This window comes from Aquila chrysaetos, chromosome 12, assembly GCF_900496995.4.
Source record: "Aquila chrysaetos chrysaetos chromosome 12, bAquChr1.4, whole genome shotgun sequence".
Lineage (NCBI taxonomy): Eukaryota > Metazoa > Chordata > Aves > Accipitriformes > Accipitridae > Aquila > Aquila chrysaetos.
The window spans coordinates 10,619,289-10,647,208 of NC_044015.1; the positions used below are offsets into that span (position 1 = coordinate 10,619,289).

At 49.4% G+C, this 27,920-nt stretch overlaps 1 long non-coding RNA gene across 1 annotated transcript in view; it reads left to right on the plus strand.

The window, feature by feature from the left end:
- LOC115349462 overlaps positions 1–19,579 on the plus strand; it is a 36,070-nt gene extending 16,491 nt beyond the window's left edge. Inside the window, exon 3 of the long non-coding RNA XR_003926093.1 lies at positions 19,501–19,579. This is a non-coding gene — a long non-coding RNA (uncharacterized LOC115349462). The remainder of the gene's footprint in view (positions 1–19,500) is intronic.
- The last annotated feature ends 8,341 nt before the right edge of the window (positions 19,580–27,920 follow it).

A 27,920-nucleotide genomic window follows, 5' to 3' on the forward strand; every position in this document is an offset into this window, starting at 1 on the left:
GTTATCTCGAGAGCAGTCCCAGGCTCTGCTGTTTTGTTCAGGGTCAGGGCTAGAGTCTCTAATGAGCACCTCTTTACCTAACATCTCAGCACCCAAGCTGCTGGGAGAGTGGTACAAAGGCTCTGGAGCAGGCTTACCAGAGGTGGTTTGGATTTGATAGTGTGCTGGTACAGCACTGGGCAAGCCAGTTGTGCTGTTTCTGAGCAGAGTCTCTCTGTGTCTCTGCTCTCTAGTATTTCTGCTAGCTGTTATGGAGGATATTGTATTTCCCTTGCCCGGGGCTATGAACAACCAGCTAGACATTTATCTCCTTTCCTCTGAGGAAGGACAAGGGAGGAAATGTAGCGGTCCTTCCAAACATACTTTACAATGTAGAATATCTCTATCCAGTCTAAAAGTGCCCTAATGGCCAGCTTTTACTATTTCCAATACTTTTCAGGGGATTTAAGTCCTGTGATGGTACTTGCCAGGAATATGAACTGTGGATGTTAGCTTTAGGGGGCTGTCCAGCCTGTGCTAGGTTGACAGGTAGCTTGAAGGGAAGCTGGTCTACTGGACAGGACTTAGCTGGCCGTATGGAAAACAGCGTGCTTAGGGTGAGTCAGCTTCCCCTGGAGGTGATGCTTCCAGCCAGCCACAGCCACGTGATAAATTAAAAGTGACGTTAATCTAGCAAACCCCAGGCCAACACAGTTAGCAGAGCTGATGGTACCAAGTTATGAAGAGGAATGAAGTTAGGCCTGGTTAGCATCCTCTAAGGGCTCTGGATCTTACAGATCTGGGGGGTACTGATCCCCAAACCTCCCCAAGCTGCAAGTGGATTTTAGAGGCCCTCAGCTAGGCTGATCCTCAGAGGGAGTCCAGAGGAGGCTTGATGCCCCACAGAGTAGCAGACAGGGTCCCAGAAGCCTTTCCCAGGGTGTGCTCAAAATAGAGAGGTCTTGCGTTATGTAGCCCCAGCAGTGAAAGAGGATGCCCTTGCACAAGGCAATCTGCAGAACCTTTCTCAGGTTTCCTCCTCATTTGTTTTGCCTTCTTACTTGCTGTTTCTAGCTAGGGCTAGTTTTCTGCTGCTTAAGTTCAGATAAAGAGCAGCCTCCTGACAAACCTCAGTCCTTTCTTGTGTTACCAAAGACCAAAATGGTCTTACTCTGGTGGCAGTCGATGGTCAATTATTTTGCAAAGCTTTTTGGACTGAAGTTGCCCAATCCCATAACAGAGGAGCAAGAAGTCTAGTGTGGCTAAACAGCATCGTGCGACTCAACTTGTCCTCCAGGCTCTGTGAAAATGTGTGAACAAGCTGCCAACTGCTGTGGTGCTGGGTGCAAAGGCCCGATTCTGCTGCCCGCTTTGGATTGCGTGAATGTTGCTTTAACCTTCTTAAGGCTTCCCATCGTGATGCTTTAGGGCCTGGTTTCTGACAGGTCTCTGCATCTTCTAGCTTGTGTCCAGCTCTCTTCCCCGCTTGACCCCATCAGTGATGGTTGAGCATGGACTCAGGTTTGGACAGTTCTTCATGTGCTTGGGTGAGGAGAACAGGCATAGCTCAAAATAACTGGAAGAGAGTACCTCTCCCTATCCCTTCCTCCTGATTCTCATCTCCAGATGCTCAAGATTTTCCTCCTTGTTACTGCCAGCCACTGGAAGGACTAGAATCACTGGAGATGCCCCTCACTGGATATGTGCATGTAGAAGAGGCACTGGCTTTAGGAGAGGCTGTGGAGTTCACCTGCCCTAGCTGGCTAAACTACCCTCTATTTATAATCTGTGTACAGTCACAGTGTAAACCAGAGAGGTGGTATTTCATGTCTGGCATTATAACAAGTGAGGTGATATAGGAGCAGGAGCTTGCTGACACAAACAGCTGTTCTCTTCTGGAGAGCGACCCAAGTTAGAGCTGGCTGGTGAGCACAGTTTACCACAAGTTTAAAGGGTTTGAAATTTTTCAGATGGCATTTGGATGGAAAGGCTTCACGTCCAGTGAGTTGTTTTCTTTTTTTTTGGTTGGGGGGGAAGGCTAAAGGAATTGTATAGGTAGAGGTAAGCAGCTGATGGTCATGAAAGTTAGAGGTCACTGGGGTCTGAGATGTGAGTTCAGAATACAGGAGATGCATTTTGAGTCCTTGCTCTGCTTGATTCAGAGCAAACTTTTATCTTTTTCTCCCCGCTCACAGCCTAGGGAACCTCTGATTTGATCTGTGCTGTTGGTCCCCTAATCTTCCTCACCTAACTTTATGGATACATCTCCCTGAAAAAGGTTTGCAATACTGAAATAGCATTTTTAACTGTCTTTTTCATGGTTGTGTTGTATTGTGACAGGTTTGGATATGATTATGGGAACTAGTAGGAGGATGCTATAGAAATGCTATGTGCTGTGATTGTGCAAGCCTGGGCAAGGAGGAGGAAGAAGGATGGAAAGCTATTGTAAAACTATTGTTCCAGGGGGAGAGGAGAGCATTTGCCTGGGACTGTTCCAAAGGACTGGTGCTCAGTGTGCTGACAGAAGTCAGTCTGTCCTTTGCTGCAGTTTTCGGGTGGGTCCCAGGGGTCCCACTGTGATGAACCACTTGAAAGATTTGATTATGCTTGGAAGTTTAGATTGGGAATCCACCAGAGACAGGTGTTGTCCTTTTTTTTTTTTTTTTTTTTCCTCTTATTCTTTACATTTCCTTTTATGACAGCAGAATTTGTTGTCTTTATCATTAAGGAGAAGGACCAGACCCTGGAGGTACTTGTGTATGGATGGCAGTCCCCGAGGCTGGGGCTGGCATGGGCATGCAGCTATGTCAGGGGGTGATGTGGTCCAGCCAGAAAGTTGCCTTGTGTTAGCACAGCCCTGCTGCTCTTGCTGACACAACTCTTGCAGGGCACTGCGTATATCTCCATATCAGTCAGGACCCAGGTGACCTACTGAGTTTACTCGTCTGCCCTTCTCCCTCTCCCAGCACAGAGTGTCACCACCAGCCCAGCCCTGGGCACGTGGGTCATCCCTAGTGAAGGACACAGTCTTGTCAGAAGGAAATTGTGCCCAGGTGACAATCCCCAGGGACTGCTTTGCAAAGAGGTGCCAGAGCTGCGGGGGCCACAGACTCACTTAAATTCCAACAGCGAGCTCATTCGTGCCAAATCCCATTTGCATCACTGTGAAAAATGGTAAAATCATCGTTAGGTGTTCACTAAAATACTCTAAATTTTGCAGAACATGAGGCATGAGTCAGGCATTGAAACCAGCATCCAAAGGAGGGAGGGAGTAGGGAGAGGCAGCAGGAGTGCTTATGAAATATTTTGTTTCACTGGCAAGAGGACAAGAAATAATTGGGCCCTAAATCAAGGAAATGGGAGAAAAGGAACAGCAAATCAAGGGAAATGGTGGAAAATTAGGTCTTAGAGTAGAGAAATGTGTACACATGATCACCTGGTGGTTCTGGCAGAGATATATGCCCATAAATCTTCTCTTTTAACCTTTTCCCTGCTGCTTTAAGGGGAATAGTGTCAGGTTGGCTGACCCTGTCCATCTTTTCTAGAGATTACTGGATTTGGCTTCAATTTGCCTGGTACTGAATGCCTACTGAGTGGCCTGAACCCCCTTCAGAGCTGGAGAGGGAGCTCCCAGGGTGCCCGGACTCCTTGGGGAAGCCTGGAGACTGTTACCCCCAAGAGAGGGTCCATCATGCAGACACATCCTGTGTCTGGGATGGGCTCGGGTGGATGGGGTGAGCTACAGAAGACTCTCCTCTAGGGCTGTAGTGTGTGTACGTAAATACCTTGGGGTTCACGTCAACAGGAATGGCTGGTGTGGTCTCCTCGTACTCTATAAATTGGTGCAGGTCTGGATTTCTAGAAGGTGAAGTGGACCTTAAGCAGCTGGGGAGAATATGTCTGGCCCTTACTGCAGATGGTCAAAGCTTTCCCTGTCTGACCATGACTGCAGCTGCATCCCCCACAGGACCCACTAATACAGTATGAGGAATGTCTCCCTTCCAGACCTTCTTGAGACCTAGAAGAGCAAGGTGACCTGTAATGCCCTGCATGGAGACCCAGGCACCTCCCTTCTATTAATGTCTGGGCACAGGATGTCCCAGCAGGCTCTTCCAGCTGCAAACCTGTAATTCTGCTATTTAAAAAAAATAAAAATAAGAATAAAAAAATCGCCTTTATTGTCCCCTTTAAGGTCTCTGCCTTATTTTTTCTGATAAAAATAATGAAATATAAAAATAAAGCTTTCCCTGTTTGCTTTCTCCCAGCCCTCCCTCCCACTGCACAGTGCTCATTAACTCCCCTAACGCTCGAGTAAGACACGGCCTCTGGTTAAAAACAGCAACCGCCCTCATGCCTTGCCTGTTTCCCAGGAGCTGGCAGCCAGACAATAACACCGACGGGATCATCTTCATCAGCAGATGTCAGGCCCTCTGTGAAATTTAAGTAACTTGAACTTGGAGTCGGGCAGAGGAAAAAAAAAAAGATTAAAAAAAAAAAAAAAGAATGCTGGAAAAAGGAGAAAGAGGAAAGTTGCTGTTTGGGAGAGGCTGTGGGAGAATCTGCCTCTCTGCCTGTCCCTGCTGGGGGCTGTTTTGGGCAGGTTGGAGTTTCTGCTCCTGGGATCACAGGTGATGTGAGTTATGTTGCTGCATTCCCCCCTGCCCAGGTTTGTACAATCAGTGTAGCCTTTCTGAACCACTCTGATATCTGGGGGTGAAAGTACTCTGCGAGAGTGGGGTGTTAAATTATTCTGTTGGAAACAAAAGTCTCAGCTGAACGTTATTTTAAAATAGCCAGCCTAGGCCCATGTGGTTGCGTGCGGTTTGAAGAGCTCTATTAAGCAGATAAAAACATTGTCTCCTTGCTTGATGTTTAAGCATAATGGGGGTTTCCAGAAATGTCTAACAAACACTGTTCCCACAAAGCCTTTAATCTGATTTGGTTTGACTGTTGGTCCATCCTGGTGGGAATCTGGTGTCAACCCACCTTCTGCTGCCCTAGGACAGCCACCCAAGGAAGGCAAGCCCAAGCCCAGCATGTAAGGACTAAGGGAGTCCTGTGAGCTTGAGTTAGGGTGACACTGCTCATCCCCAATTCCCGCTTGAAATGGCTGTGTGCCCAGGGCCAGGCATCCCCATGGAACCCTGTGGGGTGTCCCTGTAGAGGAGGAAAGCTGTCACCTGCTGCTTTGGTGTGGGAGGACTTGCATCGTCTTTGGGCACCTGGGAGGAGGGTCCTGAGCTGCGTGGAGGAAGCTCCTTCACCTCTGGCTGTCAGGGGAGCTTGGTCTGGTGTTACATGGCCCTGGGGCTCAGAGTGCTTAATGCTATTATGGATCCCCTTTCAAGGTCTGTACATCGGTTCTTTTTTTTAGTTATCATAGCTCCTAAGCCTGCAACGGAGCTAACATTTGTGCCAGCAGGAGCTGAGGATATCAGTAGCTGTCTGGAGCCATTATACAGAAGTTCAAGTCCTGGCCAGCACGCTGTGTCGTAAGGATCCCTGGCTGAAGGCGTGTCCAGGAGATGTCAGGCAAAACTTAGTCGTTATTGTTTTCTGCCTTTTTAAGTGTGGAAGCTGCTGGAAGATGCTGTTGTTTCGGGTATGCATCCAGGCACAACAGTGTAGCTTCTTCTGGCTGCTTTTCCATCACCTCAGTTTCTGCTTGTTTGTTTGCTGTTGTTGTGCCTGGTGATTTTTTTTTTTCCCCTCCCCCCTACTTCATTTCTAGCATAAAAAGTTATTTACCCTGCGAGTGCGCGGGAGCTATTGTGCATGGAGAGCTGCAGCACAAAGGATTCCAGAGACAATCTTGTTTCCTCTCGTCAGTGCAAGCCACCCGGCCAGATGATTCAGAAATGCAACATCTGCGAGTCTTAAAAGGAGTTATGCTCTGTTTGACTGCAGCTTAAAGCATGGGGAATGGGGGAGGGAGAAGCTGTTCAGGAGTCTGGTGGGTTTCATTAGACCACTCGTGGTCCTGTGTCACAGCTGCAGCCCAGCCTGGGCAGATATGTTAGTGGATGCCTGTGTTTGAGCTGGGGCTTCAATTTGCAGCTGGTCTGTAGATTAGCAATGGGCAGATTTTCCCCATGGGAGGTCCCGGTTTGTGGGGCATGGAGATGCCTCCCCAGGTAGGCTGCAACTTTAGCACTGGAACGGCTGCCCTGGTGTTGTGTCGGCACTCATTAGTCCTGATGTTCAGCAGGGCTCAGAAATCTGGATGCAGACCTCCTTAACGAAGCGGTTCTGCTTTCCCATAGTGGCAGCTCTGAATGGCACCATGCCGTAGGGACGGACCTGCTTTCTCAGCAGTAGCTTCAGGTTTTCCAATGTTCCCGTTGCCCAGAGAAGCGTGCATAGGTCCTCTTGAGATTGCCTCTGCAGGGACCCCGGGAGGCATGTTGCCAGTTCAGGCACATGGTGGCTGTCAGCACTGCAGCACATGAGGTGAGTTCAGGAGACTGTTGGGTCCCTATGTCTCCCAGTACTGTTCCAGGTAAGCCTGCTTGAATGCTGTCTTAATGCTTGGCTTTCCCTGGCCTCTGTAACAGGGATGGGAGGAGCTCTGAGCTTGGGTTCAGCAGAGCAGTTTGGTCAGTGGTGTGTCCGAGAGGTTTGCTCTCGATCTCAATACAGCTCTGGTCTAACTGGGGCATAATAGGAAGTTTCTGACTAGGGAAGCCCCTTTCAGATCTCATCTCTGGGTCTACACAGACACCACCCCACCCTGCAAGCCATTCCCTCCAGTCTTGTGAGACAAAGTATTTCTAAGCCCATGGATCAACCTCTTAGCTGAGACGTGCTCTGTGATATGTCAGGATTTGGGTGACCTCTTCCATCTCTCCTTGGGTGCTGTCGGAGTTCAGTGCTGCACCAAGTGGGAGAAGAGGAGGCGTTCAAGCAAATGGCAGGGACAAGCAGCTTTAAAAAAAACGCTGTGTTTGCAGAGTGCTGTTTCTTTTAACCTTTAAAGTCTCTGCTTTGCTTGCTTTCAAAGCCTCCTGCTTTGATTTCCCGTTCACAGTTGTCATTCTGGCAGCCTCTGGAAGAAAGGAGACATGCGCGAGGGTTAAAGAACAGCTGCAGGAACGTAATTAATGCTTTGCAACATTTCTGAAGGCCTTTAGCACCTTGCCGTGACCCAGCCTGTAACATCTGTGCTTTGGCAGCAGCCAAGCTGTAAAACTTCCCTCCTCCAAGCCCTGCACAAAGCAACTGTCGCCTGCCCGAAGCGTGCAATCAGGGCAAAAACTTAGCAAATCAGTACAAAAGGCAGGCTGCAACGCAGATGGCAGGTCCTTGGGTGCTGGGATTGGCAGTGGTAAGGGGCTTCCAGCTGCTGATCCTTGTATGTGTCCAAGGCGGGGAGGTGGAAAACCGCTGCTTTTGCAGAGATTTGATAGGAGAAATAGGACATATCCAAACGTGAGTGTAACACCAGTCCCTTTGCTTGCTTGTGTTCTTACCCACTGAATGGATCTGGGCAGAAGCCAGTCTCTAAACCCTGCCTGGAGCTGTCAGGATGATTGTCTGCACAGCTGTCGTGTACCCCAAGGGATGCTGAATGTGTCCCAATTTGGATCATGTTTTATCAAGGTCTGTCTTTTGCAGTACTTTTCCCTTTATGTGGCTAAAGGGCACCTTCAGGGCTTGCTACCCTCATTTTTACATGAGCTGTAACTCAGTACAAAGAGGACGCATAAGTGACTCCAATTCCCGAGAGCTCCAGCTAGCGTTTTCCTTTCGGTCCCAGAATGCAAGTCACAGCTGGAGCTACCTTGGTGACCAAAGAGAATATGACCAAAACCACTTTGTTTTTGAAGATTAACTTTTTTCTTCTTCCAGATCTCTATTTTCTTCCCTGTTTCACTGCAGCCAACCCTGCTGAGTTTCCAACCTTCAAAGCCCATCATATCCGGCTGGACAGGAGCAAGCTTGTCAAGGGGAAGTGTTCATCCTTTGCTCTTTTTGGTTTTCTGAGAGGCCCATGACTGTAATGGATGCCAAGCAGCCCTGATCTTCACCTGACTGGAGTTCCCAGCTGCTACTGTGTTATTACAGCATCTCTGCCTGATAGAAATTCAGCATGGTTCCTCATACCTGGAAATTTTATGTGACAAATGGGTCTCATTTCTGATTCTAGTCTGCCTTTGATGGACCAGACTGTCTGCTACCTGGGAGAGGTTTGTAGATCTGAAAGGCCGGAAGGAAGCATTACATTTCTCTCCTTTGCCTTCTATTAACAGTGTGCCAGAGACACTAATCCAGCATTTGAATTTCAGCCAGGTAGCTGGAAGGGACTGTGTCTCGGCACCCTCCTCTGATGGACTATCCAGTATTGCTTCTCTTCACGCCTTCCCATACTTCTTTCGCCTTTGGGCAGGAGGGAGGTGTTGCTGGAGAGAGGAACCTTCTTTAAAGAAATCTCTTGCTTCACAAGTCAGATGAGGATGTTTTGCTGCATCTCTGATGAAATTTCTTCCCTTCAGAAGGAAATGTGGTTGGGTTTGCAATTGGCTCTCTCCTGGTAATAAAAACGGTAGGGTTACTTCAGGGACAGCGGCTGGGGAATTAGGGCTGAGTAACAGTATATTATAACATCAGACATCTTTGTTTATGCAGCTTAAACAATGCATGAGCCACGACATCCCTATAGGCTTGGCGAGCCCTACAAGCTATATGGCTTTCCTAGGGCACCTCTGAGATACATCTCTGGTTTTGCAGCATGGCGTGTGTTTGACTCGGTGTCTATTGCCACATGCTTAAGTGCTGCTTTCCTCGGTGAAGAGGAATACGAATTACTGCCTCGCTGATGTGCAGCTTGGCTATGCTTAGATTTCTGGTGCTGAATTATTTTTCCTTTTGCTGGCATTTACAAGGAGGCATTGTTTTTTTTTCTGGTGGTAGTGCCTTAGGGTCCTAATTCATGACCAGCTCCTCTTGCTGGATGCTATGCAGTCACTTCTTCTTCACCCTACAATCAGTTTTTTTTAAGGGGACTGGAGGAAGAAATAGAGCATTATTTTAGTTTGGGAATTGCAGCTGAAATAGAAATTGCCTTGCTCTGATGGTCAGTCCGGTATCAGGCATGTCCAAGCTATGCTGGTTGGAAAATGGTAAGCAAGTTGCTGCAGGCTGCATGAAGATGAAAAGAAGAGAGCATAATCATGGGGGAGAAAAAGCTGAGATGACTCGGAAAACCTCGTATCAACAGCCAGGAGTATGGGGGGACTCTTTGGGCCCCGTAGCTGTGCCAGAGCTGAAGTGGGAGAGAACACGATGAGGTGCATCACCACCACTTGCTTTGTCACCAAGGATCCCCATGGCAGTTTGTCCGGAGGCGATCTCTTCACGTGCAGAGAATGAAGCTGGTCACCCTACTGGCTCTCCGCTGGAGTCCTCCAAGCGAGTGGAAGCTGGAGGAGAGCAGGTTTGCCACAGCAGCAGGCTGAGAACCAGAACAGCCCTGTTTGCCAGCTCTTGGCAAGTGCCTGTGCCTGGTGACTGCAAATGCAATGAGCGAATGGGGATATGCACCTGCAGTGGCCGTGCTGCCTGGGCTGGCAGCTGGCAGTGCCACAGGGCTGCCACACCATTTAGTTTTCCCTGCAGGTCTTGCTGGACATAAAAAGCCTTTGGATTGTGGTGGAGGGCTCAGTCTCTGAACCACCAGAGCAGCCACTGAAGCATGGGCACAGAAGAGACCTGGTACCCTGCTGAGGGGATGGTGCAAGGAACTGCCAGGCCTGCAGCAGCAATTTTCCAGGTGTGTGTTTTGTCTGGGATGGGGATTATAGAGGGCCACCCTCTTTCCTTGTGTGTGGGCAAAGGTCTTCTCTCAGATGTGTGGCTCTTTCTGCATGAGCTGTTCTCCATGATGAGCAAGAACAAGGCATGGTGACTAGAGAAGGAAGCTCTGAAGAGAGGATGCTAGTCTGGGAGATACAGTGCGTGAGCTATCTGGGGCTCCCCGCTCCTGGCTGCCTGCGCAGCCTGCTGCCTCCTTTGGCTGCCTGGGACAGGAGGGAGCAGCAGCCAGCAAAAGCAACTTGCAGTACGTATACCCTTGCAGTGGGAGACAGCACGTGGCCTGGGAGTGTGAGAGCTCCCCAACCAGCCAGGCTGGGTCTGCAGCATCTGAGCAAGGAAGGGTCTTGAATGAGGAAAGAAATGGGATGCAGGAGAAGAAAGGGCAGTGGATTAAGAAGTTGTACAAATCGGATTGCCATGGCTCCTGTTCTTGATCTTATTCCCCTCAACTCCAAAACAGTGATTTTTAAAAGGAAGTGAATGCCAAGATTGTATGTGGAACATACACAAAATCCCAAGTGTTTTGTTAGGAAGCTGCTCTTTTCTCCCAAGAATATTCTTTTTCTCTGTGCAAATGCATATGCTGTGGGCAAATCCCCTTAAAGTTATTTTCTGGTAGAGGCCCTCGAATACTGGTGTTTGAAGGAAAGCATATTTCATGTTTGCACCAGAACTTCTGATTGTGTGGAGAAAAAACCCCACGTTTCCAGCCCATTCTCCTGAAGTGAGGAAGTATTACATTCTTCTTCTTTGCCTCCTATTAACAGGGTTTCTAGAGGCACTGAGCTCCTGTGGCTCACTGGTGTGAGCGGGGCAAAGCAAGGCTGAAAACTAGATGCGAGAGCTCTCCAAAGAGCTCAGCCCTCTGTTTGTTTCCTTGCTATTCCAGTGCTTCCTGCGAGACCCCGGATGTGAGACCCAGCATGTTAGCTGTGTGCCAGCTTGCTATAGGTCCTCCCGTCTGCTTTATAGCCCTGTGCAGTGTGATACTCAAACTAGTGAGTCTCTGATCAGGCCAGATGATGGGGACCTGACCTAAGCGCTATTGCTTTTGGGTAGTGGTCATCTCCCTTTTATTGGTGGGCATAAATCTCCCAGGGGTTTCAGGCAGAGATAAATGCATCAGCAATACCCTGGCTGTGGAGTCAGAATGAGCTTGTGTGTTTGTTCACAGTCCTGTTGATGTGGCAGGGTGCAAAGGACTAGTTAATCAAACTGGAGAAATCAGGTGCCACCCGGCCATTTTTCAGTTGTCACCTGCTGATCAGATGGAGCAGCTGCTTTGACAGCCGCAAGCACTCAGATGGTGGTGTTTGACAGTGAATTAAACAGCAGGACCATGTTCTCTGCTCCTTTACTCTTACAAATTGGGACTGAGTCCTCAAAACCACCATTTACCTGAGTATGGGAGGAGGAAAAGCCAGGGTTGTAAAATAAAATGAAACAGACCAGTCAAGTAATTTAATTCTTAAATCTTGTCTCCCTTGGGCTAATCTCCTCCAAGCCATTCTTTGCTCAGGTCAACTGCTTTTAATTAGCAAGCTTCATTGATCAGGGCAGGAGTGGGAGCTGGGGGGTTGCTGTCCAGGTCTTTTTAATTTAGCAGCTTGCTTTTCTTGCGGAGAGGAACCTGGCAAGAAGATCCTGGAATTTTTTGAAGGAGGCTGACCTGTGATCACCTTTACTGCATCTCTTTTGCAGGTGTCAGGGGTTGGCTAATTTTCAAGTGGAGAAAGGGGGAGGGAAAAAGAGAGAATTAGCCTGAAAGTAGGTTGTGGTAATGCTGGGAATTACTGTATGGCTATAGTTGCAGGCAGGGGTGTGTGTGTGGTTTTTGTCCTTCCTGGGAAGAGGCAAAAAACCCAAGGATCATTGCAGACAGCACCAGTCTCCCCAGCTTGGGAGGATGCTTTTCTCCAGTCTGCTTTCTCAAACATGGCTGCCCAGCAACATGAGTGCCTTTGCAAGAAGGAGAGTGACCAATATCTGCTCCCTGCCTTGGGGAGGGTTTCCCTGCAGTTGAACAAGGTAGGGGTTTCTACAGTGGCTTTTCAGCTTCTTACAGTGGTTCTCTGGGGCATTAATACTAGGGATGGGACTCACCATGTAACTATGCCTTTGGGCAGGGGTGGTGGTGGGGCTGACTGGCTTCGCTAGCTGGTGTTTCCTCAGGGTACAAGGCTAAAAAATGCACCCCTAGACCCTTCAACCCTCCTGAAGGAAGATGTTTTACTCCTCTTCCCTGTAAATGGAAAACAACTATATACCTGATACTAGTACTTCTTTACTCCATTACCAGAAGCGTTTGGACCCCTCTGTATTAAGCGTAGATGCACATGTTTATAGGATGTGGATGCACTGGCATCTCTGTTCTCTGCCAGGTCCCCTTGTGGTACGGTTGTCCTGCCTTTTACATGAATTCTGGCACCGTTAGTTCGTTGCGTGATGACTGTACATGCAAATCTATGGGCCATCATTACGTGGTCACTGGATGATAGTGCTCTCTGACTCCGGGCCTCTCGCAATTCGTAGTTAAGGAAAATACATCTGATTAATTAGCACAAATTTGCTATTTTATGTATTTGATCAACTAAGCCATGAAAATTCTGAAATGCAGTTAAATCAAACAGAAAGGAAGTGGCTTTGTATCAAACTATTGAATTAATATAATTATCTTATTGATTAAATCATCAAATAAACCTACAGCTCCTTTATCTGCTTTACTTATCCATTTGGGAAGGCAACTGCCTTGTTCAGCTCTCAATCCCTAAAGCACCAGTCTCAATGCCAATGGCTGCCTTTATATTCTGGTCAGATAGCTGATCCCATGGAGGTGATCTCTGGCTGAATCTCCCATGGAGAGCAAGGCTCTGATGTCCATTATAGCTGTCAGCCAAAATTATATATATTTGGGTAAGAGGTGATCTCTCGCGTACCCACTCCATCGTGAATCACTGAGCCTGAGCTGGCATTACACAGCTTGTTATGTTTCAAATTACAGGAGGAAAATGCTGGTGAGTCATGACTTTTTAGGGATAAACATGCCACAGGAACGTGGGCACCTGTCTTGCAGGCTGAGGGCTACATCAAGGGCTGCTTTTGGAGTTGGGGAGGTGCTCTTCAAATGTCGTCCCCGATATGTTGGGTGGCTCTTCTCTGTGATGGGCTTCCTGTTCTTGCATCTTGAGGGCAAGGTGTCCGAGTGGAAAGGTATTAGTATTATTAGGTATTAATATTAATAAATACTAACGTGGCCTGGCCTAGGGAAACCTCCCCAAAGGACTGATGTTCTGCTGCAAGTAATTTTAACCAGTGGTTTTAGTTGCTCAGCTGTTTAATGTATCAGACTGGTTTGCTGGCTGGAAGTTGCTTTCTTAGACCTGTCAATTATGAGATCCTACTAATGGTCCTGCTTCTTGGTGGTGGGCCAAAAGAGGAAGAGGAAACAGCTATGTCAAAAAGAAGGTATGTAAGGTAGAGCCTAGCAGCTGCAATGTGAAGCTGTAAAATGTGGGCTTGACTTTAAATCAGGGTCAGCTTCCCATTGGAGTAATCCAGATCTTTAACCAGGCAGCCAGCCAAAAGCTGGGTGTGATTAATCAGAGCCATTATGATCTGTGAGTCCACCTCCATTGACCCTGCAGGACTCCCAGCTTGAAAACATTAAGAACTTGCCACAATTTGGTGCTAAAATTGTCATTAAGCCCTGCAAAAGTTTTCTCCTCCATAGGCAGGTGCAAGAGGCAGTTGCTGTCTCTGCAAACAGATGTTTAACTTGGTTTTAGGCTTTGAAGCAATGCTGAGCTTGCGTAGGAATTGGGCAAAAGGTTGGGGCTTTTGAGAATGTCCCTGTTTTGGGCTCAGTTTCCTAATGCAAACCTCAGCGTGTCTCATGGGTCCTGCAGCCACCTCCCTGCTGGCTCATTGCTGATAAGTGATGCAATTTCATCCTTATCATTCCAGCTGACAGTGGTGAAGATGACTCATCCACAGCACTGTTGTTGGAGTGTGAGTTTAGCCTCCAATCGTGCTGTGAAAAGAGAATAAGCAGCATGCGTTCCTGAAGAGGGCTGTGTTGTTCCTTCCAGTTTAGGGTTGCTATCTTGTGGCTCAGACACTAACAATATTGCCAGTCTCTCTGAAATCTCACTCCTAATGTGCCTCAGTGGGGGAGAAGTGGTAAAAACTGAGAGGTACCATCCAGGTTTGGCTTTGTGCTGTGCTCAAACTTCTCCATGGTTCCTCCTTCTTCAGGAAACAGTCACTCTGCAGGAGAGGCGTGAAACGTGTCCACTGAACAAATTGAAAGAGACTGTCTCAGCAGGGGAGGGATTTGAATAACCTTGTGCTTCTGTCAGTTTTGGGAGGGAGGTTTCCAGCCTTCCTTGGATGCAGATTTCGCAGGGGTGGTGCTTGTTGTCCTGCATGCGATTTTTGCTTTTGGCAAGCTGCCCTTGGCGCTGTGTGTTGCTTGAGATGAAAAGCCAGAGTGAAGCATGTTCTTAACACTTAGGAAAGCAGCTGTGTCGCCAGATTCACCTTCAAGTGCTGGCGAACAGCTTTGCAGGGGCCAGCACCCGTGTTACCCTGCATTGTCAGGGCTGCTGTGTTGGCTGCAGTCCATAGAGGTGAGGAAGACCATAGCCTCCCTTCCTGGTGGAGACAGCAGCGGGAGATAAGAGTTGACTGAGGACACAAAGGAGGAACAGTTTGGTTACAGCCTCAATTTCTGGAAGTCTGGTTTGGCATTTGAGGTTGCACCCTGTGCTGATGTCCCCTCTGTGACATGGCAGTCATACCAGGGCTGTGATTTGCCTTCCTCTGATGATGTTGTGACACGCTGAACACCTCCCTGGGCCCTTCAGCATGGGGGAATACTTTCAACTGGAGTGCCTAATTTCTAGGCACAAGTGGATGGGAATGGCTGAAGAAACATCTTTTGAAAATGTGTGCAGGTCAGGCACTGTCAGAGCATCCTTGGCGTATGTAACTGGCATTAAGGTCAAAGTTTCTGGCTCTGTACCAGCAAAGTGAGGATGGGTTGTTCATTCCAGGTATCTGCAGGGTGAGGGAGACCTTTCTGCTGGAGAAGGTCTCTCTGTAGTGGGTATATGTCACTGCTCGTGCCCAGTGCAGTCCATATGATCAGTCTGGTGCCAGCTCTCTGATTTATAACCCTGATGGTGCTGCGGTACCTGTGCTGCAGTACCCATGCTGCAGTGTTGTGGGATCTCACTGTACAGACCACCTCTGCTTCCCTGGTGCCTCGCTTGCTTCGCACTGACAGATTTTAGGAGCCAGTCCTGTAGATTCACGTAAGGTTGGATGCCTCTTCTTCCTCCTCACTTGCAGTATTCCTGAACAGTGTGCATCTGACAGGTTGATCTGCCCCAAGAAGACCTCCTGCCTGTTCCCTATCGGACATCAAAATCCTTCCCTCTTGGCTCTTATCAACCAGTCAAGGTGTGTGACGGGGGAATGCTCTGACCACTGGACCATGTAGGTGCTCGAGCATTGCTGGGCTATGCATGAGTTGCAGGCAGGAGGGTGCCCCAGGGTGCTCGATGCCTTGACTTTCCCTGCACATCCAAATATGGTATTTCAGGACACAACAGGACTTTGCTGCCCTTCCTCATCTGTATTCTCTCACCTGAAAGCAGACACTTTAGCCCAGCTTTCAGTGTCGGTGCTGGCACTGCTTGCGATATTGCACGTGGCAGTGGCTCCAAACTGCTTCAGCCCTGCAGTGTCTCCCTCTTCCTTCCCTTCCTAGCCCTCATCAGGCTGCACACGTGCCCGTACGGGGCTGTGGATGTTCACCCTGCGGAGCATGCTGAGGCTGGACTGCTCTTTTTTTGGCAGAACAACAATTTGTGCTTAGGTCAGCCATAATTTAATCGAGTGGTACAAAGGATTTAGTGCACCTTGCAGATGGAAATTGCCTTGGGCTGGACAAAAGAAATACGCATGCCATTCCCTTTCTCTCCTGCAATGGCTTAGTCTGTGGTTGAGTTTTTTGTTGTTTTTACTTTCCCCTTCCCCACTCCATGACATACAACTCGGAGGTAGTTTGCATCTCAGTGTGTCTCAAAGCATTACGAGGCTTCTTCCCTAGCAATGACGAATTCAGTGTATAAAGCCCAGAACTGTGATTTCCCTTAGGGTCCCTTGTAATAATAATTTCTGTAAATAAAGGCTGGAATCAGGATCTCTGTTGTAATAGGATTTTGTTTGTGCAAGGGCTGGAAGCTGCGTCCCCCTGACGCTGCCCTGTAATAGGATTGTGGGCTGTATGACAGCATTGCAAGTGGGCTGGGGGAGGCCGAGCTGGCACAGAGCACCTTTGCAGGCAGGGTGAGGGGTAGGAGTTGCATTTGGGATGGGTTGGGAAGTTTTGCAGGCCGTGAACACAGAGCTGATGGGCACCTCTGATGTCTCTCTACTTGCTGGACCTTGCCGGGCTGGTGAAATGTCTGGGTTGTATTCCTGGCGGGCTGCAGGGCTCTCTGCAAAGATACATGGCTGAGGTAAAGCCCCCATTCCCTGTAAGGTGCCAAAGCCTGCAAGCCTTGGAGGAGAGGGAAGAGCCTGGGAGGATGGGGTCTGAACTTGCTACAGCAAGCTCCTGCTACTGTAACTGCATTGATCTGCATGGAGGAACGCTGCAACCTCTTCATTCGTCTCTGGACTTGCAGAACTTACGATTCTGTGTGCTGGCTACTGCAGTGACCCACACCCTGAAGCAGCTGCCTTCCTGCGAAGCTCACGTCTATAAAATACATACCATTGCTGAGAGAGCAATTTGGCAGCCTCCCTGAATGAAAGGTGCAAGAAAACGATGTGCTTAATTATGCCTGCTTGGGAGAGAAGTGGGTGAGGAGGCATGTGCGATCGCAAGCCTTTGGGGCTGTTATATTTTTTTCTCACCTGTTCTAGCAGTAAGAAGTGCATGGGGGAAGCATGCATGTGTTCACACGTTCACACTGCTACCCCTGCCGGGTGCAATAATTCTTCCTCTGCTGGTGAATGGATGCTGACGGAAACTTTTCTTCAGCAGAAGGACCAGTAGTTGTGCTGGAAGTGATGGGGATCTTTGTGTCTGGGCTGCTGCAGTGCTGCAGAGCATCATCGCCACAGGATCCTGAGCGGCTGTGGATGAATGCAGCATGTTTTGAACATACACAACTCGGACACATTGGTAAATTAAGATTTCTAGTCTTGCATTGGCTGTGCCTCATACCAAAAGGCTTGCATCCTGAATTGGTCCTGTACCCATATTAGGCGGGCTCAGTACCACCTAGTGATGTGAAGAGAAGCCCAACCCTTTCTACAGTATGGAGGTGAGAGGCTTTTCCCCAGGCAATTGTGATGGCAAAGGGCTGATGCCGAGTTCGGGTGTCGGCAACAGGGAGTTGTGTTGTTCTCAGAAATAACCAGGTGCCAAAACCGTTTGTCACTGCCGCTTTGTGAAAGATGTGCTGGCACTTCGCATCCCTCCCTGGCGTCATGGGGAAGGCTCAAGTTAGCTCTGACAAAGCCTGCACACCATTCACAGTGTAATTAGCACCACAAGTCTTGCTAATTGCTGAGGGTTTTTTCTCTTCCCCCTCCTTTTCTCCAGCACAAAATTTCTCTAGTTATCTTGGGTTATCATCATAGTAGACAGGGTGCTAAGCCTGGATGCTCCTTCTGAGGGCTGATGTCAGGAATAATTACTGCCATAGTAAGCTGATCAGCCCTTCATTATTAGCTGCTGTTGTTGTTACCCGACATTGATTAGTAATTTGTAGCTGCCAGTGCTTTCCTCTGCCCTCAGAGTCAAGTGTTTGCTGGTGCTGTGGTGCTGTTCTGCCAAGGACAAATGAACATCTCCCCCCTTGCCACCCACCCCAGTGCTTCCCTGTCTGCACTTTGGTTTTTAAATATACAGTTCGTGGCTGGGAGAGAAGCACCAGCCCTCTCTGAATGCTGACTTTGCAGCTGGAAATTACTGAGGGTCCCAGCTGGCTGCGGTGATGGAAGATCTTGTGGTGAGTGACCCAGTGGTGCGACAATGTTTGTAATGTCAGGCTGAGTGCCTTGCAGTGATGCCCTCAACCCCCACCTCATCCCTCAGTCCTGCCAGCTGGAGAGGGGCAGCAGAGATGCCACCATAAATACTAACGGGCTCCAGAGTTGTCAGTGGTGTTTGTAGGTGGCTGCTCACATGTGTTCATATCTGGGCTGGTGAGCAGTGTTCATGAAGGTTCTGTTTGGAGGAGGAGAAGACACAGCCATAGACCCTGTCCTGTTATGAGATGTTCAGGGTTGTTTTAAAGTAAGGCCATTTAGTAACTTGAAACTGCAAATGCTGGGAGAAGGGGAGCTTTCTAGCCACAACCTGGGATGACCGGGGGTCCTTGCTCTGCAGAGCTGGCCCATTTCACGGTGCTGACTCTGCCTGCGCTCTCCCTGTGGCTGGGTTTGTCTTCTATGTGTTTTGGCTGTTCCTGCCTGGCTCTGTGAGCCATGTGCCATTGCTTGTTTGTCTGATCTGCTGATCTGTGGACCAGCTGTGCCTGTCAAAGCGGGGTCAGAGAGCAAAAGGCAGGCTTGCGTGCCTGTGCTGGGGTGGGGAGGGAAGTTTGGGAAAGGGATGTTGGGAGGCAAGTGCCTTCCACGTGATCTGCATGCCGGCTGTGTCTCTTATGCCAGCATGTTGCTGATTCTGACGTTGTCTCAGGATCTCAACAACAAAACTTTCAAGCAATTTGGATTGTCCAACATGGTCTGTTGCAGAACGGCATCCTAGGAGATGGTCTTCTGTTACAAATATCTCCTGCGTGCAAACAGTAACCTACCCTGGGCAAGCCTAGCATCAGCAGCAGCTTAAGGGGGATTAGCTCTCCTCTATGGAGGGGGAATGGAGGAGGTCTTGGGCTGGCATGGTGCAGACCAGTCTTCCCACCCACCTCCATAAGCAGTGCTGCCGCTGCTGGGAGTTAGCATGTGCAATCACGCCAATGTATGTAAATGTCCGTCTGACACAGCAGGTGTAAATTGTGCATGGGCAGCCAGAGACGGCAGGGAACACACCTCCTGTAACCCCTACTCTGACTAGCATCCTTGTGATGCCCAGGGGGTGGCAAGGGCCAAAGCTTGATGTCACTTCTTGGCACTCCAAGAGGATGTTATTCAAAGAGATGGTGACCTCTTCTGGAGTGCAGAGCGCTGCTGGGGACCTCCAGCCCCATGTCTGCAGCAAATCAAATGATGTGCTGTGGGAGAGGAGGGTTGGGACTCAGACATCCATCATCAACCTGCTGACTGCGAAGGAGAGGAAGAAAAAGCTGCCAGAAAGCTTCCCCTCCATCAGTCCTCAGAGGTGCTGGTAGCTTTAATCCTGGGGTGTCTTCTTACTCATCCATTAGTGGGTACTAACCGTGGCTCCCTGTGCAAGCACCTTAATGGTTGCCTGGCCTGGACCAGCCCTAATTAAGACTGAAGAGTGGATTCTTTTCAAAACCCCTGCTCAAATGTGTTTTTCTAGTCTCTCACCTTCCCAGATGAGTTTTCTGGGGCTCAGGGTGGGCGGGTTTTTTTCTACCCTTTAGTAGTTACAGTGATTCACCAGTTTAAAATTGTGAGAGGACTGTGGGACGCCCGACCAGACTTTCCCACTGATCAACACATTCAGGGGATTTTATTATCTTTTCTCTTCCTCCCCAGACAGCTCAAGCTCCGAGGTAGCTCAGGTAGAAAGCTGCAAACCGCAGAAATTAATCTTTGCTGACAAAAGCTTCCCGACTAAGCACTGGTCTGGATTTGAGGACGTGCTTGAAGTTGCAGACAGTGTGCGAGAAGAGGACGCCCAGGTGAGCTTGAAAAGGTGGAGGTAGCACCAGGGTGTGTCCCACCACTGCAGTGGTGGATCACAGCGGGGTGTGTACTTGCCGTGGGGCAGAGTTAAGGGTGTCTAGGCCATTTTCTGGGTGTGACAATGACTGCATAGTGGCACAGCCCTTGCTAGTGCTGGGACTTTGGAGGGTGAGACCAGAAGCTAAAATGCCAACCTGCAGAGATCTGCATCTTGCTGATAAGCTGCTCTGTAGGGCTGAGAGGTTTCTTCAGTTGGAGGCTGCGTGCTCCAGCTCCTGTTCTTCGCTTGTGCAAGCCAGTCTACAACCACTGATTTCAGTGGGCCAGCCTCAGTTTACCCCAAATGAGAACATTGCCTTTGACCTTGACTGAACTCCCTGACATATCCTCTGCCCTGTGGTCTATCCAAGCCCCCGCTTTCCTTGCCTTGCTCCCAGCTTCATGTCCAGCTTGCCCCTGCTGTCAGGGCCACCATTTCAGCTGTCCTCTGTCTTCCTCGTGCTTGTTTCAGCTCCCTTCAGGGCTTGAGAGGGAGTGTCTTCTCTGTGCTTGCATGCTCTTTACTCTCACAGCCTGCATGACCACCTGCAGACCTTGCTCAGCCCCCTCCACCCTCCCCTGCTGTCCCTCAAGTTTCCTGGGGATGGGATTCCCAGGGCCTTCGGTGCAGGTGTGATCTCTGCAGCACTGAATGTGCCAGTGGAGGACACTGTGGGCAACCCTGCAGGGGACACTTGTTTGCTGCCTGAACCATACTCACCTCTGGAGGAGCTGCCACTCTGCTGACAAGGAGATGCTGGTTGATATGTCACTACATGACCTGACATGCCTCTGGTTTTGTGTGATGGAGACAGAGCAGCATGTGAGGGGCTGTTAACTTGGAGAGGAGCGTGGGCCAAAAAAGCTTAGGGAGAATGTCTCTGCTGTGGAACAGGGACCTCGTCCAAAGTGGGGTCTGCTGGGATCTAAGTCCACCTTTACAGAGGACTTTGCTGGGTGGTTGGCCCTTCCTTGTGTGCAGAAAGGGCTTGAGATCCACAGCTGAGCCAGCTGCTTCTACACCTGTGTCTATTTCACAGACTCTTCAGTAAGGCTCCACTGGTGTCTCCCCACAGGACAGCTTGATCACCTTGGGATGGTCTGCCCATGGGCATGGGGAAGATTCCCCAGTTCACGTCTGTCCAAGTGCGTTGCTGAAGGCAAGGCAAGCGTTCAGACACACCAAAGCAGGAGGAATAGTTGCCCGAGCTCTGGCCAAATTCTCCCAAGGAGAAAAGAAAGACCCGAGTATTGCAACATCCCTTAAAGCTCTCTATCCAATGTTAATTGAAATCTCTTGGAGTCTGGCCCATGCTGCACTCTTAAACCTCAGGTCCCCTATCCCTGCTAACAGCTCTCTTCTTCTACAGGGGCCTGTGGAAGGTGGAAATTCCTCCCAAGTTTTCCCAAGCCTTTCCACAAAGAAGGCAAGGGGCCTCTAGATGGCAATGTTTCTGTTCAGGAGGCCAGTGACTGCTTTTCAGGCAAGCTATGCAGTTCCCTTTTGTGCCGAGCTTTGGAGAAGCTCTGAGATTTGCGCTGGGCTGAAGTGGACAGCTTAGCACCCCACTGCCTCTTATCACTTCCTCAGTGAAAGTGACTTGGATTTTGTGACCTCAGGGGACCAGGGGTTTTAGCAGGCTGGACAGCAGTTTTCTGGCTGTCCTTCCCTCCATGTGATGAAATTGGCTCAGGCTTGATTGCCCGTCAGTCAGAGAGGTACCGGGGTTTTGGAGGTGACGGGAGTCCCTTGCTGTGACTGGGAGCTGGTGGTAAAGGGCTTGGCGTTAATGATGCTCAGCTTGTTTCCTGCGTGTGCTTGAGGATGCAGAGGACTCTGCTCCCGTTGATGCAGTCAGTGTGTGTGGAGGGCGTGTGTGTGGAAATAGGGCCTTGCTGTTTGGCTGGAGAAGAGCTGGGAGGTTAGGGAAGGAAAATGTTGATGGAGAGAGGACTGTAATTGCCCCTGCATGCTTAAAGCCATCACATGCTGCCTTGTCCCTGCACCCAGTTCTGCTCGGTGCCTGAGTGATGGGGATGCTGGGCTAAATACCCTCTGCCTTTCCCAGAGTTCCTGTTGTGGTTTAACCCCAGTCAGCAACTAAGCACCACACAGCCGCTCACTCACTCACCCCCACCCACTGGGATGGGAGAGAAAATCGGGAAAAGAAATAAAACTCGTGGGTTGAGATAAGAATGGTTTAATAGAACAGAAAAGAAGAAATTAATAATGATAACACTAATAAAATGACAACAGTAATAATAAAAGGATTGGAATGTACAAATGATGTACAGTGCAATTGCTCACCACCTGCCGGTCGACACCCCGCTAGTCCCCCAGCGACGATTCCCCTGCCCCCACTCCCCCCAGTTTATATACTAGATGGGACGTCACATGGTATGGAATATCCTGTTGGTCAGTTTGGGTCATCTGCCCTGGCTGTGTCCTGTCCCAGCTTCTCGTGCCCCTCCAGCTTTCTCGCTGGCTGGGCTTGAGAAGCTGAAAAATCCTTGACTTTAGACTAAACATTACTTAGCAACAATTGAAAACATCAGTGTTATCAACATTCCTCCATACTGAACTCAAAACATAGCACCGTACCAGCTACTAGGAAGACAATTAACTCTATCCCAGCTGAAACCAGGACAGTTCCTGATATGACTCTGGATGGAGACCACTTCTCAGAGGCTGGGCCTGTGTTTATCATCTCTCCTGGATGCCAATGCAACAGGTACTTTCTTTGTCCATTGCTGTTGAGAGAGGATGGAGGAAAGCTTGGAGGCCTACTAGAAGGCTCCTGTCCCTCACAGACAACATTAGTTCAAGCAAAATCTTTTTGGGTCACACTGCAGGACCCTCCAAAGCCCTCGGGTGATGGGCTGGCCAAGGAGCCAGCTGCCGCATGCCTTTGGCCTATCCCTGAAGTCCTTGCAGCTCCCAGGGGGACTGAGCTCGCTTGGCTTCTCCTGACCATGTTTTATCGTGGGCTCAACCCGCTTGTGGTCAAGAGGAGGAGAGGAAGACCTGCAGAGCCAGGGATGTATTCCTGCTGCTGGGCACTGTGAAATGCAGCACATGTAGACTGAGGTCCTGTAATTCTTCCCTCCTGGGAGCTGGCAAGAAAATACAGCCCCTTGCCAAGGTCCCCAGAAGAGCTGAGCAGGGTGGAAAGCAAGCACCATGTTCAGCAAAGGTCTAAGCAAGAGATCAGACAGCCAGTTTGTACACGATTTGGCTCCTTGGCGTTTTATGAATCCAAATATACCAATCTTGGGAGGACTAGATCTGTTTTGCAGACCAGAAATAGAAGGTAGACCCAGATCTTGCTTGAACTTGTCTGGCATGGTGATAACAGCTGACCCAGGATCTGGGGCTGCCTCTTCTTTAGTTTTTGGTGGTGCCTTGAGCTAACTCCTGCTGCTGCTGCTGAGGGAAGCATTGAGGTGTGTATGGCAATGTTTCCTACCCGTGTGGTGAGAGTGGGAGTAGCAAGCCTTGCTCCTGAAGCATTTCCCTCTGCCTGCTTTGCCTGGCTTGGCTCTCCCAGCCCTGGCCCCTCACCTGGGGCTGCTTATGTTCTGCTTTGCCAGTGCTGCAGAGGAGCCTTGAGCCAGTCCCGGAAGGTGGAACAACGCTGGTGCCGCAGGATGTGGAGGAGGTACAGGGTGTCAGGGCTGCAGGAGATACCAATTGATTCCAAGCTCTGCCACAGCAGAGGAGAAATCCTTCCTGTTCCCCTGTGTATCATTTCCCTCTGCATAAAACAGAGACAGTGATTCTTTTCTTGCCTCATTAAATTGATGCCAATGGGGAGAGACTGGCTCCTCCTTGGTGTTCCCCCCCGCCCCAGCATGGATAATAGTCTCTTTGGAGTTGGTGTGCTCATGCCTGGGCTCTCCAATCCACCAAGAGATGAACCCTGGCTTAACGGGAGCATGGCAGCAGGGGTGGGCTGGCTGCCTCCCAGCTCCTCCATGCACTCAAGGCCATGCGACAGCTCGCTCTCATCTCCAGCTTTGCAGAAGCTTTCTCTGCCAGTGCTGCACCTGCAGCCCTGGGAAGATGGCTATAGTCATGCTGCAGCGGGCATGGACAATTGATTATAAGCGGTCATAGATTACCTGGAGCAATGCTATTAAATTTAATACAGTTCTCCACTGGCTCTTGGGGCACAGCCTTGGGTTGCGTAACTGACATCTTGTTGCAAAGCATTTTGGGGACATTGCTAGGGGCGTGAGGCAAAGAGATTCAGCTGCAAAGCAGGAGAAGAAGATGAGTTTCCATTGAGATTTATTTCCTGCCCAATAATTGCCCAGAAAAGCTGTGTAAACCTTCTCTGTTTGTGGAACAAATACTGCAAGAGTTACTGCTCTGACCTTTTTTTCTTTTCCACTGGACAATTGTCTGTGCCCTTGCTATTCAGAAGCCTTGATATGCTGTTGGCAGATTTATACCGTGTTGAAACCCACCTCTTATTGCCTCAAAGCTGATTGGAAGAAAGGAAACTTGTTTGCTGAAAAGTAAACCCGCTGCCACGCACCCTGCATGCCAAGCTAGGGTTGAAGTTTAAAAGAATGGTTTGGAGCACTGACCTCTTTTCCTTGTCAGCTCCTTGACTTCTGTCACTGTGTCATCTGTGAAAGGTGGGTGACCAGCTCTGAACAGGATCACCACTGGATTTAGGCAGTAGTGAGATACCTTATGAGAAACCCATGCTGTGATGGAGAGAGGCCGCTGCTTGCTGTGGGCTTGATGCCTCTCGAGGGAAGGGCTGTTCAGTGTGCAAGTCCTGCCCTGGCTTAATATAAGCTTGTGGCAAATCCCCATGTGAACACTCTCACATTGATTTGGCGGCCACTAAATTTGGGAATAAATCTACCTTCCTTGGCAGCAACGGTAAATCAGATGAGCGCTGTCCAGCGACGGTTTGGAATCCATTGCAAAATGCGCTTAGTTTGTGTGTGGTTCAGGGCTTGCCCATGCTGAAGAGGAGCTGGCACTAAAGCTTTCTGGAACAGACCTCTGAGTTAAAATCCTGTCCTGGGTGGGATCCCAGCAGTTTGTTAGAGGTTTTTGGGGTCTTCATCGCTCTGCAAGCCTCTGATAGTGGTGCTAAGTGGCCCTCTTCCCTCTGTATCAACACAAAGCTGATAAGCCAACAGGGTTGTATAGTAGCCAGACAGCCTGGAGAGGCTGTATGAAGGCGGCCACTTAGAGTCATTAATCCTCCCCTTAGATGCTGCACAAGAGCAGATGCCACTTGCAAACCCAGCCTCAGCTCCTCATATGTGTTGGGTGGCTGTGTGGTCCCTACGTTTTCTGTGCACCATCGCTACTGGGACTGTTTGGAGCCTTAGCCCACCTCCACCCTGCTGGCTCGCGGCCAGAAAACAGCCCTGTCCAAGCAGAGATGTTTCTGCCTGTAAGTTTTATTCTTGGTAATGTAGGGTCTGTGGTAGCTGGTAAATGTCAGCCCTCATTAGGAAATATATCTCGTGGGTGTGTTTCTCCTCGCGTACAAACCTGTTGGAGGCTGCTGGTATTTCACCAAGCGTCTGAGTGGAGAATCAGGCCCATATGTATTTATATATGTATGTATGTATGCATGCTCTTCCTCCTGCAGGTGACAGGAGAGCGGAGGGTGTGGGTTTTAATCTGCGTGTGTGTGTGGGCAGCTCTGCTGATGCTGTTTGTCAGCTGGAATCCCAGCACAGGGCTCTGCGGCATCAGTCGCGGCTTCCTTTTTGCTTTCTGTCACATTTGGAGGGAGGGAAGATGTAGCTGAGTCTTGCAATAGTAGGTCAAAACATACTGCAGCACTAAAGATCAGAGCAAAAGCTTTCTTGTTCAAACACATGGTTTTATTCATCCTGTTATTTTCTTTATCAAATGCTTACTTGCCTTTACAGAGCAGCTTTCAGCCCCAGGGAGACCAAGCATCTCATTGGAAAGGAAGCTGGGCTAGTGACTGGAGTGGGTCACAGTTATGGAAGATGGGCGATCTGTACTTTTATTCCTGGCTCTGCTCTCGCCCCTTGTCCTCCAGATCTCTGTGAAGACTAAGAAATGAAGGACAGGGACTGTTGCTGCATGTCTATGGAGCACATAGTGTGGTGGCACCCGCAGAGCATCCCAGACACAGCAAAATATGCTAGTCATGACAATTGTGCTACGAACAAGGATTGTTATGCCACTGAAGTGTAGCTGTTTCTGGGTGGGTAGCAGTCTGGTTAGGGTACAACCTGGTTAGGGTGCTGGAACAAGCTTTTATCCAGACAAAGCTCTGCCTGGGATTCTTCAACGTCCAGACATGCAGACAGCTTATTTTTAAGGTCTCATTTGAAAGATGTCAGCTCCCCCTCCCTACTCTTCCCCAGGCAGCGAGAGCAGAAAACTAAATTTATCTGCATTGGGACAGAGAGAGCTGGAGTAAACCAGCCAGGCGCTGCTCCAGATCTGCTGGGTAGAACAACTGGCACAGAGCTGTCTGTCTGAGTCCGAGATGCTTGGGTGCTGCTGATGCTGGGGTGGCAGTGACAACTACACAGCGTTTTCCATTCCAGCCCCTGGGTTTCAGAATTTACTGGAAAGTTTGCCTTGTTGGGGTGATGTTTTATCTGACTCGGTCCCTGGGTTGATTTATTTTTTTTTATACGTGAGGCAAAGCAGTCCCTCTGCTTTCTGGGAGAAAGGTGAGGAGCTACACTCCTTACCTTCCTTCCCAAGACCTTGTGAGGATTCAAGTATGGAAACAGTGCTGGAGAAGAGGTTGAAGCACAGCTTACAAAGAGCCCTTGTTTCTCAGGGACTTTTGAATATCCTGTAGGTAGTGCACAGGAATGGGAATTGCAAAGGACTCAAATACTTTCAATTTGACCATAACTGCCCACAGCTCGCTTTTTGGGGTCGTTATTGACTGATGCAGGTTGGTGGAAGGGAACACAGGGCAGATGTTTGAATTGGTGTATGCTACACTGGCTGCTGTGTGCCTGAATTAAAGAAGAGATTCTTCAATATGAGTGCCTTCCTGGGGCTATCTGGGGGATGCACTGTGTCTGGGCATGGGCAGGTGGGGATGGGGTGGGATCTGTTTTTCCTTTTCGCCTCCTTCTAAAACTGGAGCATCCGTCTCTGTCAGGCTGCCGCTAATGAGTTAGTTAAACAGCATCTCCTTACTGGAAACTCTTTTCAGTCCAATTAAGATTTTGCAACATGTCAGTTGTGACAATAAAAGTGAATTAAGTCTCATTTCTCCTTTTTTATGATGTTTATTAGAAGATGGGAATGCTTGTTTAAAGGAGCTAATCACGGTTATTTATTTGTCAGTGGTATCAAGAAGCCCTTGCTCAGGCTAGGGACCCGTTGTGCCAGATGCTGCGTGCGCTCATGGAAGGAATGGGAGCCAGCCCTGGAGAATGGATTGACCATGTGCGAAGAGCCCAGGTGAAGCAGGCAGACTCCCACGGCCATTCAGCCCCAGCTGCAGGACTTGCTGATGCTTGGAGACACCGTGAGAGCCACTGAAGCCAGTGAAGATCTGTCTCCACCATACTGCTCAGCAAAGATTGCTCTGAGCAGCAGCAGAATCTCTCCTCTGACCACTTGTCCTTCTTGTTGCAATAACTCTGTCTTTATCAGCTGGTCCCAGAATTGTTAGGGAGCATGTGTTGGGGAGACAGGTGGGCAGGCACATTGCACGGCTGTATAAATCTCTTTTCCTGAGGAAGCCAGGGTATAAGTGAAAACTGAAAGCTTTAACTCTGGAGCATGGCTTGACAGGAAGGGTAAATTGTGAGTATCTGACGGTCCCATGGGTCCTTTCTGTTTCAGACGGCCTCTCTTCCTCACCCCCAGGCCTTTGTTTGCAGGCAGAGGAGAATGCTTAATTCAACTCCCTCTCTCAAGCTGTTTTTATTCAATGGCTTGGCCAAGACTTAAAGCAAGCTCTTCCAGGGGCTTGGGCTCCTAGTCAAGATGCTTTCCAGCACATCTAACGGGGCAAAAGAGTTATTTTATTGCCGTGAGGAACCCAGGCAAGAGGAGGTGACAGAAAAGGACTGTAGGAAGGTTCAGTGCACCAGCTTGCTTTCAAGGGGAGTTTGGTTTGTGCTTCTCAAAACCAGTTAACTCCAACCTTAACTGATAAGCTTAAAGGACCCAGCAACCAGGAGCAGAAATCCAAGGACACGGAGGCACAGGGACTGAGAAGCAGGCCAGGAAGGAGAAAGCC